At 46.4% G+C, this 14,890-nt stretch overlaps 1 protein-coding gene across 1 annotated transcript in view; it reads left to right on the forward strand.

Moving 5' to 3' along the window:
- The window catches only part of LOC143784557 (beta-1,4-galactosyltransferase 1-like), a 570,011-nt gene that overhangs the window by 138,674 nt on the left and 416,447 nt on the right, over positions 1-14,890 (forward strand). The window lies entirely within an intron of this gene.

Raw genomic sequence — 14,890 nt, forward strand, 5'->3', positions numbered from 1 at the left:
TTGTAGTTTTTTTGTGCTGACCGCATAGTTTCCTTTTCTATCCTCTGACTATTTAGTGAAGTCTGGCCTCCTTTGCTAAAACCTGTTTCATTCCTGTGTTTGTGACTTTCCTCTTAATTCACAGTCAATATATGTGGGGGCTGCCTTTACCTTTGGGGAATTTCTCTGAGGCAAGGTTAGGCTTCTATTTCTATCTTTAGGGGTAGTTAGCTCTTAGGCTGTGAAGAGGCGTCTAGGGAGAGTTAGGTACGCTCCACGGCTATTTCTAGTCAGCAGAGTTCCCACTTTCCCAGAGCTTGTTCCGATTACTAGTTTTCTCATCAGGTCATTCCGGGTGCTCCTAACCACCAGGTCCATAACACTGTATGTAATGCTAAATAAAAAAAAAATACCTCCCCTTTAGCATATGTTCACAGAGAGCGTTTTGGCTTTAGTTTTTCCTTTTACATTTGTGAGGGCTCTTACTCCTACATTTGAGAGGTCCCTCTCTCATGCCAAATAGTTAGCAAGATAGTGGAATACAGATTCCCCATCCATTTGCAATGCCATTTCAAACAAGCCCTTTTGAATTTTAGGCTTTGCCTGCCACCACCACCATGTTCACTGCCATGTCATTATGCAGCCCTCTCTTACAATTTGCAGAGGGCCAGTGGAGCAGCACCCGCTAGGGCCGTGGGGTACTTGGGCCGGGTCCGAATGTTCTTCGGGGGTGGTCACGGCAGCAGTGACCTGGTCCGTGGCCCTGGGCATCCAATAAAATGGATAAGAAGGGGGAATAAAATTTATAGGAGATTAGTTCGTGACTAGTGTTGAGCATTCCGATACCGCAAGTATCGGGTATCGGCCGATACTTGCGGGTATCGGAATTCCGATACCGAGATCCGATACTTTTGTGGTATCGGGTATCGGTATCGAAACAACATTAATGTAAAAATGTGTAAAAGAGAGAATTAAAATAAAAAATATTGCTATACTCACCTCTCCGACGCAGCCTGCACCTTACCGAGGGAAGCGGCAGCGTTCTTTGTTTAAAATTCGCGCTTTTCTTTCCTTTACGTGAAGTCCCGGCTTGTGATTGGTTGCGTCGCAGTCACATGGGCGACGCAACCAATCACAGCAAGCCGTGACGTAATTTCAGGTCCTTAAGGATTTTAAAATTACGTCCCGGCTTTGTGATTGGTTGCGTCGCAGTCACATGGGCGACGCAACCAATCACAGCAAGCCGTGACGTAATTTCAGGCCCTTAAGGATTTTAAAATTACGTCCCGGCTTTGTGATTGCTTGCGTCGCAGTCACATGGGCGACGCAACCAATCACAAGCCGTGACGTCACGGGAGGCTAAACACGCGCGCATTTTAAAATGCGCGCTTGTCCAGCCTCCCGTGACGTCCCGGCTTGTGATTGGTTGCGTCGCGGTCAACCAATCACAAGCCGGGAGGCTGGACACGCACGCATTTTAAAATTTTAAAATGCGCGCGTGTCCAGCCTCCCGGCTTGTGATTGGTTGACCGCGACGCAACCAATCACAAGCCGGGACGTCACGGGAGGCTGGACAAGCGCGCATTTTAAAATGCGCGCGTGTCCAGCCTCCCGGCTTGTGATTGGTTGACCGCGATGCAACCAATCACAAGCCGGGACGTCACGGGAGGCTGGACAAGCGCGCATTTTAAAATGCGCGCGTTTCCAGCCTCCCGTGACGTCACGGCTTGTGATTGGTTGCGTCGCCCATGTGACTGCGACGCAACCAATCACAAAGCTGGGACGTAATTTTAAAATCCTTAAGGGCCTGAAATTACGTCACGGCTTGCTGTGATTGGTTGCGTCGCCCATGTGACTGCGACGCAACCAATCACAAAGCCGGGACGTAATTTTAAAATCCTTAAGGACCTGAAATTACGTCACGGCTTGCTGTGATTGGTTGCGTCGCCCATGTGACTGCGACGCAACCAATCACAAAGCCGGGACTTCACGTAAGGAAAGAAAAGCACGAATTTTAAGCAAACAACGCTGCCGGTTCCCTCGGAGAGGTGAGTATAGCAATATTTTTTATTTTAATTCTTTCTTTTACACATTAATATGGTTCCCAGGGCCTGAAGGAGAGTTTCCTCTCCTTCAGACCCTGGGAACCATCAGGAATACCGTCCGATACTTGAGTCCCATTGACTTGTATTGGTATCGGGTATCGGTATCGGATTGGATCCGATACTTTGCCGGTATCGGCCGATACTTTCCGATACCGATACTTTCAAGTATCGGACGGTATCGCTCAACACTATTCGTGACACCACCTGTGGTGTTTGGCAGTAAGGAAATGGCCGACGCTGTGACGTGCCCTACCAGAGTGGCAGGGTACTCGGTACTGGGTCCGGTCTTAATGGGGAAGTCACAGTGGCTGTGACCCAATGAGCGGCCCTGGGCTCTTAATTAAAAGGGAAAGGTCTTTAAAGGGATATTGTAAAAGTCTATTGTTCGTGACGCCACCTGTGGTGTTCGGTCAGTGGGGACCAACGCTGCTTTAAAGGAGTCCTCTTGGGGATGTTGTTGCAGCAATGATGGTAACCCTTCCCACAGGTGAAGCGGGGTCCCCAGGGGTCCTATAGTGTATGGCGATGATGGTGAATGCAATGAGTAAAGGACACAATTTGTATGGCGATGATGGTGAATGCAATGAGTAAAGGACACAAGTTGTAAAGTCTTTACCTGGTTTACTGTAGTTGGCAGGCCACAGTCCAGGGTACCAGACACGTATGGTGATGAGGCCAAGCCGGCTCAGAGGCAAAGGGAGATTCCCTTTTCCAGTAGAGGTCCGTGAGCCTTTCCAACTAGCGCTGTTCTATGGGAGGTCCCTGCTGCCTGAAGCTTACGGGCAAAGTCCTCTTTTCCCCTGTCCTGGGACAGGTACCTACATGACGGGCATCTTGAGCTGTTTTACAGGGACTCTATCATGCCCCGGGCTCCTCAGGTGCTGCAGCATCTCAGGTGTGGTGCGGGTCGTTCACTTAAAGTTCTGAGCCCTCCGGTTTTGCCAAGTGTCCTACAGCTCCACTATAGCCTCGGGCTCCCGGTACCTGGTACTGAGCTTTGGCTCTGAGGGTGCCCAGTCACAGTTCCCCTCTGAGCCCTCTACTTCTTTCCTCTAAAGATCCACCACATACAACCCTTCGGGTCTTTCTCCTTCCAGAGGCTGCAGCTCCCATGTGGCAGTTGGGCCTCTCTGTCTGCTCTCTCAGACTTCCTTCTCCTTCTGTGTCTCTCTCAGACTGGCTAACTCCTCCTCCAGACCAGGACATATATCCATATTTGAGGGAAGCTCCCCTGAATCCAGGTCCTGAGCTCCCCCTTCTGGTCTGGATTTGGAATATGTTGCATGTGAGTGCCTTACCTGGTAAAGGGAATTCCATTGCCTCTGAGCATAATATCACCCTCCCTGAAAGGAAGCTAACATCACTGCAACAACTGGTTACCTGGGGTATTACAGATGCGATTCAGGTCCACTGGGGCAGTTGGTGACGCAGCAGAGATGTTACAGCTCTCTACGGGTAGAGCTAGGCCCTAGGGCAGTTAAAGAATTAAAGTCAATAATGGATTGTTGTAGTGCAGGGCAGGTGATGCAGTTTCACACTTTACTCAGTCCGTCAGTACAATCACCAGCCGAATGGTATTTCCTCCTGGTTTGTGGTCCAGCCAGTTCTCAGGTAATTTGGGTACACTTTTCCGAGACTCCCTTCTTGTGTACCTTCTCTGTGCTGGCTTCGCCCTCCTGCCCTGCACCTCACACACAGTGTCCCAGCCCTGGATCCTGTCGGGTGACGTCCTCCTGGTCCCCTTTATCCTATATGGATACCTTTTCAGTGAATGTGTGTGGATGTGGCTGTGGCATACCACAGCCTCTGGCTTGCTAGCTGGGTCTTGTAGTTCCTCCACTAGTCTGAGGGACGGTCCCCCCACTGCGACCTGGTCCTTCCACCCGACTATGATCGACGTGGATTCTGGCACCACAGGTGGATTCCTCACTTCCCTGGACCCTAGGTCCCCTTCCTTCCTTCTCTCAGGAGCTTCTCTCTCCACGTCTGCTCTCCTCAACTCCTCCCCACCAACTCCTTACTAACTCCCTCTAACTCTCACTCTCTCCACCCACACTCTTTACCTAGTTCCCCCTCCAGCCTGAGATGGGGCTCTCCCTCAATAGGGTCCACCCAGATCCCCTGGCCTGGAGTGATGTGGTGTTGGATGCTAGTATGGGTCTCGGGTAGTGCTCCCTCTTTACCCGAGAGCGGAATACACACCTCTGGCTGAGGTGCAGTACGTCTGTGGTGACTGGACCCTCAGGGGTGCCACATTAGCAGGTGTCATGAAACCTGAGTTTGGTAAGGGCCCTCAAGTGGCCATGTATCATACATTTGGGAGAGCTCTCACTCCAACATTTGGGAGGTCCCTCCCTAATGCTAAATAGTTAGCAAGATAGTGGAATACATATTCCCCATCCCTTTACAATGCCATTTCAAACATGCCCATTTGAATTTTGGACTCTGCTCACCACCACCACCATGTCCACTGCCATGTCATTATGTGGCCCTCGTTTTTAATTTTCATAGGGCCACCAGGTGCTGTGAAACTTGTGCTTTGTAAGGTTCGCAGTTCATTTTTGCCACCGGATCCCAATGGAACCACTGTCATAGCGAGTGAAGCCACTGTAAGGTAAATATAACAGGAGGTGCGGGAGCTGTTTGATCAATGTCAGCAATGGTCTTTGTCCAGCATCGGACAATGAAAATTGATATGATATAACACAGGGGAAGGGCCAATGGATTCACCTTAAGACACATATTTTGTACCCAGGCGTACCGACCACCTACTGGCGTGCTGCGTATATGGTGTATGCTAACAGAGGTATTATGTTGAATTTCTCTTTATAAAGGGATGTGTGGGTAAGATTTTTGAAATAGCAGCATGTATATAGAGCATATTTCATTACACATATTATTATTCTGTGTAAGGCTGAAACCTGAAGAATTGTGTGAAGCATATTAACCCCTTAGTGACAGAGCCAATTTGGTACTTAATGACCGAGCCAATTTTTACAACCACTGACCACTGTCACTTTAAGAGGTTATAACTCTGGAACACTTTATCGGATCCCGGTGATTCTGAGACTGTTTTTTCGTGACATATTGTACTTCATGTTAGTGGTAACATTTCTTCGATATTACTTGCGATTATTTATGAAAAAAATGGAAATATGGCGAAAATGTTTACAATTTTGCAATTTTCAAACTTTGTATTTTTATGCCCTTAAATCAGAGAGATATGTCATGAAAAATAGTTAATAAATAACATTTCCCACATGTCTACTTTACATCAGCACAATTTTGGAAACTAAATTTTTTTTTGTTAGGGAGTTATAAGGGTTAAAAGTTGACCAGCAATTTCTCATTTTTACAACACCATTTTTTTTTTAGGGACCACATCACCTTTGAAGTCATTTTGAGGGGTCTATATGATAGAAAATAACCAAGTGCGACACCATTCTAAAAACTGCTCTCCTCAAGCTGCTCAAAACCACATTCAAGAAGTTTATTAACCCTTTACGTGCTTCACAGGAACTGAAACAATGTGGAAGAAAAAAATGAACATTTAACTTTTTTTTGCAAACATTTTACTTCAGAACCATTTTTTTAAATTTTCACAAGTGTAAAAACAGAAATTTAACCACAAATTTTGTTGTGCAATTTCTCCTGAGTACGCCGATACCCCATATGTGGAGGTAAACCACTGTTTGGGCACACCGCAGAGCTTGGAAGTGAAGGAGCACCGTTTGACTGTTTCAATGCAGAATTGGCTGGAATTGAGATCGGACGCCATGTCGCGTTTGGAGACCCCTGATGTGCCTAAACAGTAGAAACCCCCCACAAGTGACACCATTTTGGAAACTAGACCCCTTAAGGAACTTATCTAGATGTGTGGTGAGCACTTTGAACCCCCAAGTGCTTCACAGAAGCTTATAACGTAGAGCCATGAAAATAAAAAATCGCATTTGTTTACACAAAAATGATCTTTTCGCCCACAAATTCTTATTTTCACAAGGGTAACAGGAGAAATTAGACCACAAAATTTGTTGAGCAATTTCTCCTGAGTATGTCGATACCCCATATGTGGGGGTAAACCACTGTTTGGGCGCACCGCAGAGGTTGGAAGAAAAGGACTGCCGTTTTACTTTTTCAATGTAGAATTGGCTGGAATTGAGATCGGACATCATGTCGCATTTGGAGAGCCCCTGATGTGCCTAAACAGTGGAAACCCCCCACACGTGATACCATTTTGGAAACTAGACCCCTTACGGAACTTATCTAGATGTGTGGTGAGCACTTTGAACCCCCAAGTGCTTCACAGAAGTTTATAACGTAGAGCCGTGAAAATAAAAAAAATCACATTTTTTCTACAAAAATGATCTTTTTGCCTCCAAATTTTTATTTTACCAAGGGTAACAGGAAAAAATGGACCACAGAAGTTGTTGTACAATTTGTCCTGAGTACGCCGACACCCCATATGTGGGGGTAAACCACTGTTTGGGCGCATGGCTGAGCTCGGAAGCAAAGGAGCGCCATTTGACTTTTCAATGCAAAATTGACTGGAATTGAGATCGGACGCCATGTCGCGTTTGGAGAGCCCATGATGTGCCTAAACAGTAGAAACCCCCCACAAGTGACCCCATTTTGGAAACTAGACCCCCCATGGAACTTATCTAGATGTGTGGTGAGAACTTTGAATGCCCAAGTGCTTCACAGAAGTTTATAATGCAGAGTCGTGAAAATAAAAAATATATTTTTTTCCCACAAAAAAGATTTTTTAGCCCCCAAATTTTTATTTTCACAAGGGTAACAAGAGAAATTGGACCACAAAAGTTGTTGTCCAATTTGTCCTGAGTATGCTGGTACCCCATATGTGGGGGCGCATTGCTGAGCTCGGAAGGGAAGGAGCGCCATTTTGGAATGCAGACTTTGATAGAATTGTCTGAGGGCGTTATGTTGCTTTTGCAGACCCCTAATGTACCTAAACAGTAGAAACCCCCCACAAATGACCCCATTTTGGAAAATAGACCCCCCAAGGAACTTATCTAGATATGTGGTGAGAACTTTGAATGCCCATGTGCTTCACAGAAGTTTATAATGCAGAGTAGTGAAAATAAAAAATATATTTTTTCCCACAAAAAAGATTTTTTTGCCCCAAAATTTTTATTTTCACAAGAGTAACAAGAGAAATTGGACCCCATAGGTTGTTGTCCAATTTGTCCTGAGTATGCTGGTACCTCATATGTGGGGGTAAACCACTGTTTGGGCTCACGGCAGAGCTCGGAAGTGAAGGAGCGCCATTTTGGAATGCAGGCTTTGATAGAATGGTCTGCGGGCGGTATGTTGCGTTTGCAGAGCCACTGATGTACCTAAACAGTAGAAACCCCCCACAAGTGACCTCATTTTAGAAACTAGACCCCCCAAGGAACTTATCTAGATATGTGGTGAGAACTTTGAATGCCCAAGTGCTTCAGAGAAGTTTATAATGCAGAGTAGTGAAAGTAGAAAATATTTTTTTTTCCACAAAAAAGATTTTTTAGCCCCCAAGTTTTTATTTTCACAAGGGTAACAAGAGAAATTGGATGCCAATATTTGTTCTCCAATTTGTCCTGAGTATGCTGGTACCCCATATGTGGGGGTAAACCACTGTTTGGGCACACGGCAGAGCTCGGAAGAGAAGGAGCGCCATTTTGAAATGCAGACTTTGATAGAATTGTCTGTGGGTGTTATGTTGCGTTTGCAGAGCCCCTGATGTACCTAAACAGTAGAAACCCCCCACAAGTGACCAAATTTTGGAAACTAGACCCCCTTAGGAACTTATCTAGATATGTGGTGAGAACTTTGAATGCCCAAGTGCTTCACAGACGTTTATAATGCAGAGTAGTGAAAATAAAATAAATAAATAAAAACATTTTTTTTCCACAAAAAAGATTTTTAGCCCCCAAGTTTTTATTTTCACAAGGGTAACAGGAGAAATTGGACCCCATAAGTTGTTGTCCAATTTATCCTTCGTACGCTGATGCCCCATATGTGGGGGTAAACCACTGTTTGGGCGCACGGCAGAGCTCAGAAGGGAGGAAGCACATTTGACTTTTTTAGCGCAAAATTGGCTGTTGTGTTTGGAGACCCCCTGATGTACCTAAACAGTGGAAACCCCCCAATTCTAACTCCAACCCTAACCCCAACACACCCCTAACCCTAATCTCAACCCGATCCATAATCCTAATCACAACCCTAACGATAATCACAACCCTAACCCCAAAACAGCCCTAATCTCAACCCTAACCATGACCCTAATCAAAACCCTAAATCCAACACACCCCTAATCCTAATCTCAACCCTAACCTCAAACCTAACCCTAATCCCAATACACCCTTAACCCTAATCCCAACCCTAACCTTAACCCTAATCCCAACCCTAACCTTAACCCTAATCCCAACTCTAACCCTAACTTTAGCCCCAACCCTAACCCTAACTTTAGCCCCAACCCTAACCCTAATTTTAGCCCCGACCCTAGCCCAAACCCTAACTTTAGCCCTAACCCTAACCCTAAATTTAGCCCCAACCCTAACCCTAAATTTAACCCTAACCCTAGCCCTAACTTTAGCCCCAACCCTAACCCTAGCCCTAAGGCTACTTTCACACTTGCGTCGTGTGGCATCCGTCGCAATCCGTTGTTTTGGACAAAAAACGGATCCAGCAAATGTGCCCACAGGATGCCTTTTTTGCCCATAGACTTGTATTGCCGACAGATGGCCACACGTCGCGTCCATCGTGCACTGGATCCGTTGTGTTTTGGCGGACCGTCGTCACAAAAAAAGTTCAACGTAACCTTTTTTGTGTACGTCGCGTCCGCCATTTCCGCGCATGCGTGGCCGTAACTCTGCCCCCTCCTCCCCAGGACATAGACTGGGCAGCGGATGCGTTGAAAAACTGCATCCGCTGCCCACGTTGTGCACAATTTTCACAACGTGCGTCGGTACGTCGGGCTGACGCATTGCGACCGCCCCGTACCAACGCAAGTGTGAAAGAAGCCTAAGGCTACTTTCACACTAGCGTCGTACTCGGCCCGTCGCAGTGTGTCGGGCCGACGTATCGACGCTACCGTTGTAAGCGCCGCACAACGGGTGCAGCGGATGCTGTTTTTCAACGCATCCGCTGCCCCATTGTGAGGTGCGGGGAGGCGGGGGTGGCGTTCCGGCCGTGCATGCGCAGTCGGAAATGGCGGACATGTCGCACAAAAAAACTTTACATGTAGCGTTTTTTTGTGCCGACTGTCCGCCAAAGCACGACGCATCCGTCGCACGACGGATGCGACGTGTGGCAATCCGTCGCAATGTGTCGCTAATGCAAGTCAATGGAGAAAAAAACGCATCCTGCAAGCACTTTTGCAGGATGCGTTTTTTCTCCAAAACGGCGCATTGCGACGGAAGCCAAAAAAACGCTAGTGTGAAAGTAGCCTAACCCTAACCCTAACCCTAGCCCTAACCCTAAATTTAGCCCCAACCCTAACCCTAAATTTAGCCCCAACCCTAACCCTAACCCTAGCCCTAACCCTAACCCTAATTTTAGCCCCAATTCGGCAGGAGGAGACGCAGGAGGACCCAGGGACACCGGTAAGTATGATAGGGTCCCCGAATCCCCCTATTTCTCTGTCCTCTGATGTGCGATCACATCAGAGGACAGAGAATTACAGATTTTTCTTTTTTGCGGTCGCCGGTAAACAGTTAATTAGCGGCGATCGCAAGACAGGGGTCGGTAAAAACCGACCCCGATCATGTTCTTTGGGGTCTCGGCTACCCCCGGCAGCCGAGACCCCAAAGATCTTCCGGGGGCCGGGCGGCGGGCGCACTGTGCATGCGCCCGCCATTTTTTCCCCGGAAAAAGATGGCGCGCCCATCGGGAGCCACGAGGAGCACCGGGGGAGATAGGTGAGTATTGGGGGGCTATCGGGGGCCATCGGGGACCCTATTTCTCTGTCCTCCGATGTGCGATCACATCGGAGGACAGAGAAATTAAATGGCAAATCGCGTTTTTTTGTTGTTGCAACCGCCGGTAAACGTTTAATTACCAGCGATCGCAACTCGGGGGTCGGTAAACCCCCCCCGAATCATGTTCTCTGGGGTCTCGGCTACCCTCGGCAACCGAGACCCCAGAGAAAATCTGACTCTGGGGGGCGCTATTCACTTTTTCCACAGCGCCATTAATTAACGGCGCTGTGGTTTAAGTACCCTTAGCGGCCGCCGTTAAAAGGTGTATCGGCGGTCGTTAAGGGGTTAATGCATTTACTGTATGTTCCAAAATGTCCAAGTACAGACCCAAAAAACAACATCAGGTTACCAGATACACGCTTAACCCCTTTCTGCCATTAGACGTACAATTCCGTCCATGTGGGGTGGGCCCTACTTCCCATGGACGGAATAGTACGTCATAGGCGATCGCCACCGGGTGTCAGCTGATTATTACAGCTGACATCCGGCACCATGTGCCAGGAGCGGTCACGGACCGCTTCCGTGACATTAACTGTTGTGAACTCTGTTTTTGGGCTCCCTCTTGTGGTCACAACTGGTACTGTGTGAATGCTGTCTTTGGGCTCCCTCTGGTGGCTCTTTGTGTCATTCTGCAGGTCTGAGGCTTGATCAGCTGTCTCGTTATCTGTTAGCTGGTTTCCTATTTAGTTCACCTGGACTCTCAGTTGTTGCCTGCTGTCAATGTCTTCAGTGCTATTTTAGAGCTCTCCTGCAGTCCTTCGTTATCAGTCTCTTCAAGAGAAGCTAAGTTTCTGTTTGTTCATTTTTTGATCATCAGTGTTCAATATGTTTCTTGGTTTATTATCTGTCCTTGTCCAGCTTGCTAATATGTGATTTCCTCGCTTGCTGGTAGCTCTAGGGGGCTGAGTTTCTCCCCTCACACCGTTAGTTGGTGTGGGGGTTCTTGAATTCTCAGCGTGGATATTTTGTATAGGGTTTTCTACTGACCGCACAGTTTCCTATCTGTCTTCTGCTATCTAGTATTAGCGGGCCTCATTTGCTGAATCTGTTTCATTTCTACGTTTGTATTTTCCCCTTACCTCACCGTTATTATTTGTTGGGGGCTTTCTATATCTTTGGGGTTATTTCTCTGAGGCAAGTGAGGTCTTTCTTTCTTTCTCTCTAGGGGTAGCTAGTTTCTCAGGCTGTGTCGAGACGTCTAGGAATTTAGGCACGTTCACCGGCTACCTTTAGTGTGTTTGGTTAGGATCAGGTTTTGCGGTCAGTCCAGTTACCTCCTCCCTAGAGCTCGTGTCTATGTTCATAAACTTAGCTAGTCCATTTTGTGATCCTCAGCCACTAGGATCATAACAATTAACCCCCGGAACACTGCAATCAAACATGATTGCAGCATTCCGGTGGCATAGGAAGCATCGTGCAGGGAGGGGGCTCCCTGCGTGCTTCCCTGAGACCCTCGGAGCAACGCGATCACATCGCGTTTCTCCGAGTCTCCTACCTCCTCCTCCATGCAGGTTGCAGATCCAAAATAGCCGCGGGGCTACTTCCGGGTCCTGCAGGGAGGTGGCTTGCAAGCGCCTGCTCAGAGCAGGCGCTTGCAAGCCTGCAGCACTGCCTGTCAGATCGCTGATCTAACACAGTGCTGTGCAAAGTGTCAGATCAGCGATCTGACACTATAACATGATGTCCCCCCCTGGGGCAATGTTATAAAGTAAAAAAATATATATTTACATATGTAAAAAAATATATATATATATCCTAAATAAAGAAAAAAAAATTGTTTCACTAAATACATTTCTTTATCTAAATAATAATAAAAACAATAAAAGAACACATATTTAGTATTGCCGCATCTGTAACGACCCAACCTATAAAATGGTCCCACTAGTTAAGCCCTTCAGTGATCACCGTTAAAAAAAAAAGAAACGGGGCAAAAAAAACGCTTTATTATCATACCGCCAAACAAAAAGTGGAATCACACGCGATCAAAAAGACAGATATAAATAAACATGGTACCGCTGAAAACGTCATCTTGTCCCGCAAAAAACGAGCCACCATACAGCATCTTCAGCAAAAAAATAAAGTTATAGTCCTCAGAATAATGCGATACAAAAATAATTATTTTTTATATAAAATAGATTTTATCGTCAAAACATAAAAAAATATAAATGAGGTATCGCTGTAATCGTACTGACCCAAAGAATAAAACTGCTTTATCAATTTTATCAAATGTGGAACGGTATAAACGCCCCCCCCAAAAGAAATTCACGAATTGCTGGATTTGGTTTATTCTGTCTCACATAAATTGGAATAAAAAGCGATCAAAAAATGTCACGTGCCCGAAAATGGTACCAATAAAAACGTCAACTCATCCCGCAAAAAACAGGACCTCACATGACTCTGTGGACCAAAATATGGAAAAATTATAGCTCTCAAAATGTGGAGATGCAATAACTTTTTTTTGCAATAAAAAGCGTCTTTTAGTGTGTGACAGCTGCCAATCACAAAATTCCCTTAGTTAGGGAAATATAATAAAATGTAAAAAATGTATTTATTTCCATTTTCCCATTAGGGTTAGGGTTGGGGCTAAAGTTAGGGTTAGGGTTCGGGCTAAAGTTAGGGTTAGGGCTACAGTTAGGGTTGGGGCTACAGTTAGGGTTAGGGTTGGGGCTACAGTTAGGGTTAGGGCTACAGTTAGGGTTAGGGTTTGGGCCACAGTTATCGTTAGGGCTACAGTTGGGGTTAGGGTTGGGGCTACAGTTAGGGTTAGGGTTGGGGCTAAAGTTAGGGTTAGAGTTGGGGCTAAAGTAAGGGTTAGGGTTGGGGCTAAAGTTAGGGTTAGGGTTGGGGCTAAAGTAAGGGTTAGGGTTGAGGCTACAGTTAGGGTTAGGGTTAGGGCTACATTTAGGGTTGGGGCTACAGTTAGGGTTGGGGCTAAAGTTAGGGTTAGAGTTGGGGCTAAAGTTAGGGTTGGGGCTAAAGCTAGGGTTAGGGTTGGGGCTACAGTTAGGGTTGGGGCTACAGTTAGGGTTAGGGTTGGGGCTACAGTTAGGGTTAGGGCTACAGTTAGGGTTAGGGTTTGGGCCAAAAGTTATCGTTAGGGCTACAGTTAGGGTTAGGTTTGGGGCTACAGTTAGGGTTAGGGTTGGGGCTAAAGTTAGGGTTAGGGTTGGGGCTAAAGTAAGGGTTAGGGTTGGGGCTAAAGTTAGGGTTAGGGTTGGGGCTAAAGTAAGGGTTAGGGTTGAGGCTACAGTTAGGGTTAGGGTTAGGGCTACATTTAGGGTTGGGGCTACAGTTAGGGTTGGGGCTAAAGTTAGGGTTAGGGTTGGGGCTAAAGTTACGGTTGGGGCTAAAGCTAGGGTTAGGGTTGAGGCTAAAGTTAGGGTTGGGGCTACAGTTAGGGCTAGGGTTTGGATTACATTTACGGTTGGGATTAGGGTTAGGATTAGGGTTAGGGGTGTGTCAGGGATAGGGGTGTGGTTAGGGTTATGGTTGGGATTCGGGTTAGGGGTGTGTTAGGGTTAGGGGTGTGGTTGGGATTAGGGTTAAGGGCATGTTCGGGTTAGGGGTGTGGTTAGGGTTATAGTTAGGGTTGGAATTAGGGTTACGGGTGTGTTTGGGTTAGGGTTTCAGCTAGAATTGGGGGGTTTCCACTGTGTAGGCACATCAGAGGCTCTCCAAACGCGACATGGCGTCCGATCTCAACTTCAACCAATTCTGCATTGAAAAAGTAAAACAGTGCTCCTTCCCTTCCGAGCTCTCCCGTGTGCCAAAACGGGTTTACCCCAACATATGGGGTATCAGCGCACTCAGGACAAACTGAACAACAACTTTTGGGGTCCAATTTCTCTGGTTACCCTTGGGAAAATAAAAATTTAGGGGGCTAAAAAAATCATTTTTGTGGGAAAAAAATGATTTTTTATTTTCCCGTCTCTGCGTTATAAACTGTAGTGAAACACTTGGGGGTTCAAATTTCTCACAACACATCTAGATAAGATCCTTGGTGGGTTAGTTTCCAATATGCGGTCACTTGTGGGGGGTTTCTACTGTTTAGGTACATCAGGGGCTCTGCAAACGCAATGTGACGCCTGCAGACCATTCCATCTAAGTCTGCATTCCAAATGGAGCTCCTTCCCTTTCGAGCTCTGCCATGCGCCCAAACAGTAGTTTTCTCCCACACATGGGGTATCAGCGTACTCAGGGTAAATTGGACAACAACGTTTGACCTTCAATTTCTCTTGTTACCCTTGGGAAAATGCAAAACTGGGGGCTAAAAATAATTTTTGTGGAAAAAAAGTAAAAAAAAATGTCACGGCTCTGCGTTATAAACTGTAGTGAAACACTTGGGGGTTCAAAGCGCTTACCACACATCTAGATAAGTTTTTTTTCCACAAAAAAGATTTTTTAGCCCCCAAGTTTTTATTTTCACAAGGGTAACAAGAGAAATTGGATGCCAATATTTGTTCTCCAATTTGTCCTGAGTATGCTGGTACCCCATATGTGGGGGTAAACCACTGTTTGGGCACACGGCAGAGCTCGGAAGAGAAGGAGCGCCATTTTGAAATGCAGACTTTGATAGAATTGTCTGTGGGTGTTATGTTGCGTTTGCAGAGCCCCTGATGTACCTAAACAGTAGAAACCCCCCACAAGTGACCAAATTTTGGAAACTAGACCCCCTTAGGAACTTATCTAGATATGTGGTGAGAACTTTGAATGCCCAAGTGCTTCACAGAAGTTTATAATGCAGAGTAGTGAAAATAAAATAAATAAATAAATAAAAATTTTTTCCACAAAAAAGATTTTTAGCCCCCAAGTTTTTATTTTCACAAGGGT

Source organism: Ranitomeya variabilis, chromosome 1 (assembly GCF_051348905.1).
Source record: "Ranitomeya variabilis isolate aRanVar5 chromosome 1, aRanVar5.hap1, whole genome shotgun sequence".
Classification (NCBI taxonomy): Eukaryota; Metazoa; Chordata; class Amphibia; order Anura; family Dendrobatidae; genus Ranitomeya; species Ranitomeya variabilis.